Genomic DNA, 4,623 nt, shown 5'->3' on the forward strand with positions numbered 1-4,623 from the left:
AAAGTAAACTCAAAAGCAGTTCTCTGGCCTTGCTGACATATTTGATGATAAATAAAGGGCAGAGAAAGATAAATGTAAAAAATACATTAGATAATGTCAGAAATAGCAATAATAGAAGCAAACGATGGATTCAATGTCATTGGGACTTGGTAATTCAATTTCAGGCATTCTAGTTTAGATCACCTATTATTCCCAATCAGAAAGAATGAATAACTAAGAAAAAAGCACTATAAAGCATTAGTCTTTATTTATCATGACTGTAAAACTGATTTTTAAAAATTTTATTAGGCAAGTTTCCACTTTCCTTATGAGGTAGTACATGTCTGCATTGCCACATAATTGGTTTCGGCTGCTAGCCATCTGACAAAGTAAATTATTGCTTGTCTGTGTCGCAGTACTAGGATAGGATTGAATGTCTAGAAAATTTAGTTAGAAGCAGTTTTATCATGTAATAGGAGGGAGAATGAAATCTTTACATGTCTCTTAGGCAAGACATATAATCACTTTCCACTATGGACACAGTGAAACAAATTTTCATTTATAACATTTTCATTTTCTCCCTTATAAAGACAGATAAATATTATGAAGTATTTATAAATGGCAAGTTAAAATGGTATTCTTTTAAGTAAATTTATTAATTTTTTTTCTGACCTGAAGTGTTTCTATTATGTGGGAGAATCATTTGACTCATTCTTAGTATGAATTTTCAATATAATTGTGTCTGTGTGTATGTGTGTGTGTATTTTAAGAAGAAAAATATGTTTCTAAGTGTGAAAAATTATGGCTACCAATTAAAAAGAAAAAAAGAAAATTACTACCAGACAATCATGGGCAAATAATACTACCACAGCTATTTACTGAGAGAGACCATAAAATGTCTCATTCAAAGTCAAACACTCTTGAGAATAAAAGAAAATATATTAATATTAAGTTAACCATATAAAAATTGATATATTTGAATGTCAAAAATGGTCAAATATTGAAATTTCATATGCCTCAATCTGTATTAACTAGGAGACAAAAGGGGCATACAAAAAAATGTCCTAAAAAAACTGGGATATGTACATAACTTAAGTTTACTCTAAAAATGCTTTTATTTAGCAAAGCATGACATAGCTTAAATCAGGTGTGCAATCATATAAGGCTTGATGTTATGAACTAAATGCCCACTACGCACCTGAGAGATGATTAGCGCCTTTGGGCTCTTCTGTGCATGTACCTTCACTTTATGAATGGCAAACTTGCTCACATTCCTTGTCACACTTTTATGTGGTTCCAGTTCCAGGTTAAAGCACATAATCTTTCTTTTCTGTGGGTTGTATCTTTCTCTGCATGCCTATTTCTTCCTTTAACATTCCCTTTTTATGGTAGCTTGAAAAATATACCCCAATTTAGACATCTTCTAATTCTTAATCCACACATCTGTGGGTTTGAACCGATTGTAAATAGGACATTTTGAAGATGTTATTTTTATTTAAGGTGTGATGAAGCAAATCAAGATGGGTCTCAATTTGGATTGATGGAAGCTTTATAAAGAACCAGAAGCAGGAAATCAGTGGGAACCTGGAAAAGAAAGGAGAGGACATCAGTATGTGGTGGGAAAGCCAAGGAACCCCAAGGATCATCAGCTAGCATCACAGTCTTCCAGGAGAACGTATCTTGATGTTGGACTTCTGGCCTCTGAAACCATGAGGCACTCAGTGCTGGTTGTTTAGTCGAACCCATGGTGTAGTATTTGTGATAGCAGCTCTGGCAAACTAAGATACTGTCTTTCTGCTCATACACTCTTACAGTACACTGTACCTGGCTTAGCCTTCAACCATTCTCCCATTAAAATTTACTGGCTAAGTGACTGACTATACAAGCTATTACACTAATTTATACTACCATATTAATGAATAATACAAAACCTAATTTGTTGTTCTATTTAGATGACAAATTTGCACATTAACTGAACTTCTTAATAGCCTAAGGCAAAAGCAGTGAGCTCAAGAATGAAAGACTTTGTTAGTCTTGCTGGTGAGATATCTTAGGGGGAAAGCATTGTTTTACAATCTTGAAATCAAGTCAATAGACATTTGACTACCAATACATAATTTCAGCTTTATAATTATTTCATGTTCTTAACATTGTCACACACCTGTTACCTTTCATCCAACCTAGCCGTAGAGAGACTCTAAGCACTTATATCACATTCAGAATGTTTATTTAATACTCCATCACATATATTACTGTTTATAAGCATTTTGTTTGTTGGGTTAGTAATCATATTTCTCTTTCCACATTTTAATATGGAAGATTTCCAAATCTTATAAATGATTCCCATATGGGACTACCTGAGGATATGAGCAAGAAAAAACTTAGCTCCTTGGGTATCAAATAAGAAGGTTTCAAAACTTAACTTTCCAATTAATTCACTGATTTGGTCCAAAAATTTAGAATATTTCATTGCCAAATCTACTTTGCAGAAACAAACCCTTGCTTCAGTGTTAACAGAATTATTTTTGTGTTTTTTTTTCATTAAAAAATATGGAATGCTTCACAAATTTGCTAGCCATCCTTGCACAAGGGCCATGCAAATCTTCTCTATAATGTTCCAAATTAAGTATAGGTGCTGCAAAAGCAAGCACAGAAATATTTTTAGACCAAAATCACTACTAACCAATTCTCTATAATTGGAAGTAAACAATGTAAGTAAGGCATATAAAAATATGTTTTGATATATTTGAAATTGTTTTTCTGTGAAAAAAAATATTCTAACATTCCAGCAGAAATTCTACATATCTGATGCATTTAGCGGTTATAATGAGTCAAGATAGTATAATAGAACAGAAAGAACTTTAATGAAAGAGATTGCTGGATTTGAAAGCTTTCTCCAAAGCAGTGTTAGCTGTAGCTTGACCTGTAACTGACATAATTTTTAGTTTCCTTATCAATAAAATAAGGATAATTATTCCTATTTCAAAAAGTTGTAATAATTAAATGAACTGAAATCGGTAGTATTGCAGATATTCCAGTCCTGCCAGGCTCCTCTTCCTCTTTCCTGTATTTCAGTTAGGCAATATTCAGTTGATCAGGTGAACTAAAAACTCAACAGCTTCCAAAGGTACTTCCTTAAAACGAGCTATAGTATAGGCCTTGAGAGTATCTGGCTCGGCATATATCACATTAATATCCTACAATATAGAGCACATAAATGTATTTTATTGTTTCTCCTCTGAAAAGCAGAAAGCACTGCCTGTTTTTATGTATAAAATCTGAGTGGGGAAAACCCAAGGTCAGGACATACTTTCATATACATCACCAATGGGGAAATTAAGTAGTAGCATGGAATTACAATTTGAAAAGGTCACCCAGGAGCCACAAATAAAGGCAATGATTCTACTGGAATGTTGACAATCACACAAGTTCTCCAGGAAGTAGTGTGGCTGATCCTTAATGAAAGTAGTTCTGTTTGTTAATGAACGGACAACTGGGCCTGTATGGGGAGTTGTCCCTGTCATCTCACATGCCAACAGGATAAGCTTCGAGGAGCTGAAGAAAATGTCCCTGTGATGACACACTAGTGCCCACATTCATCTTTGGGGATCAGTTCCAAGGAAGTGTGGCAATATACTCTTGAACTCATCCCTGCATTTTGCTTTTACCCTGGAGGATCTACCCTACACTTGTTCCAGGGCCGTCAGAAAGATATTCGGGAAAACAGAAAATGTAATTTGGGTTAAAATCTAAAATTTAAGTGTGCAATGTTGTCTAGAAAATACATTTCCAAAGGAAAGATTATGGTTTACTTATATTTTAATTATCATCCTACACAGTAATTTTTATTTATAAACATTTGAAATCTGCCTTACAGTTGCTTAATGCTTGAAATTATACATAATATAGCCTAGCTGTGTCTAAATAACTCACTGCAATAAGTTCTCTATTTATATGATGCTGTACAATACAGTTTTGTGTAAGCCTTCTTTTTTGTTTTCCTAGTCTTTTTGTTTATTCAGTAAAGGCCTGATATAAAGGCACATGGGGATTCAAATCAAAACATCTTTTGAGACAAAAAAAAATGTGTTACTTATTTCAGTAGAGTGAACAACTTCTGTAAGTTGATTAAAAAAATCATTCATTGCTTTTAGTGTGTTTTCAAAATAAGGCTTTTGTATTCAGTCCCTACTAATCCAAATAAAGATAATTCAAACTTTAAAAAGTACTAGACAAATATGTTAATTATTAAAGGCAACAGACAAGAGTCTTTTATCTCTGAAATTCTAGAGTCTAGCAAGGGAATAGAATATAGGGAGTATTCAATGTTCATTAATTTTTTTTCAACACTGTGTTAAAAATAAGGCAATTTGAGATAATTCAATCAGGTTTTAATTTAATGCACACAATCTGATATGCACAGAAAAGATTTAATAATTGTTGAAATGTTTTTACCATTTCCCAGAAGTAGAAAAATATTAAGCAACAGATGCATTGAAATTAACATTGTATCAAAGTGCTTGAGGTATACATCAACTAACAAGTAACATAACCTTGCAAACTGAAAATAATTTACAAGGAAGGATCAGTAATATTTCACTATTCAAATTCAAGACATAATGTATTTACTATAAAAACGATTGT

General features: G+C 32.9%; 1 non-coding gene across 1 annotated transcript; it reads right to left on the minus strand.

Moving 5' to 3' along the window:
• Positions 1 to 2,523: 2,523 nt before the first annotated feature.
• Positions 2,524 to 2,630, minus strand: LOC111759498 (U6 spliceosomal RNA). The gene has a single exon (XR_002793466.1). It is a non-coding gene; the product is annotated as a U6 spliceosomal RNA (small nuclear RNA).
• Positions 2,631 to 4,623: the final 1,993 nt, after the last annotated feature.

This window comes from Dasypus novemcinctus, chromosome 14 (genome assembly GCF_030445035.2).
Source record: "Dasypus novemcinctus isolate mDasNov1 chromosome 14, mDasNov1.1.hap2, whole genome shotgun sequence".
In the NCBI taxonomy this organism is placed as follows: domain Eukaryota; kingdom Metazoa; phylum Chordata; class Mammalia; order Cingulata; family Dasypodidae; genus Dasypus; species Dasypus novemcinctus.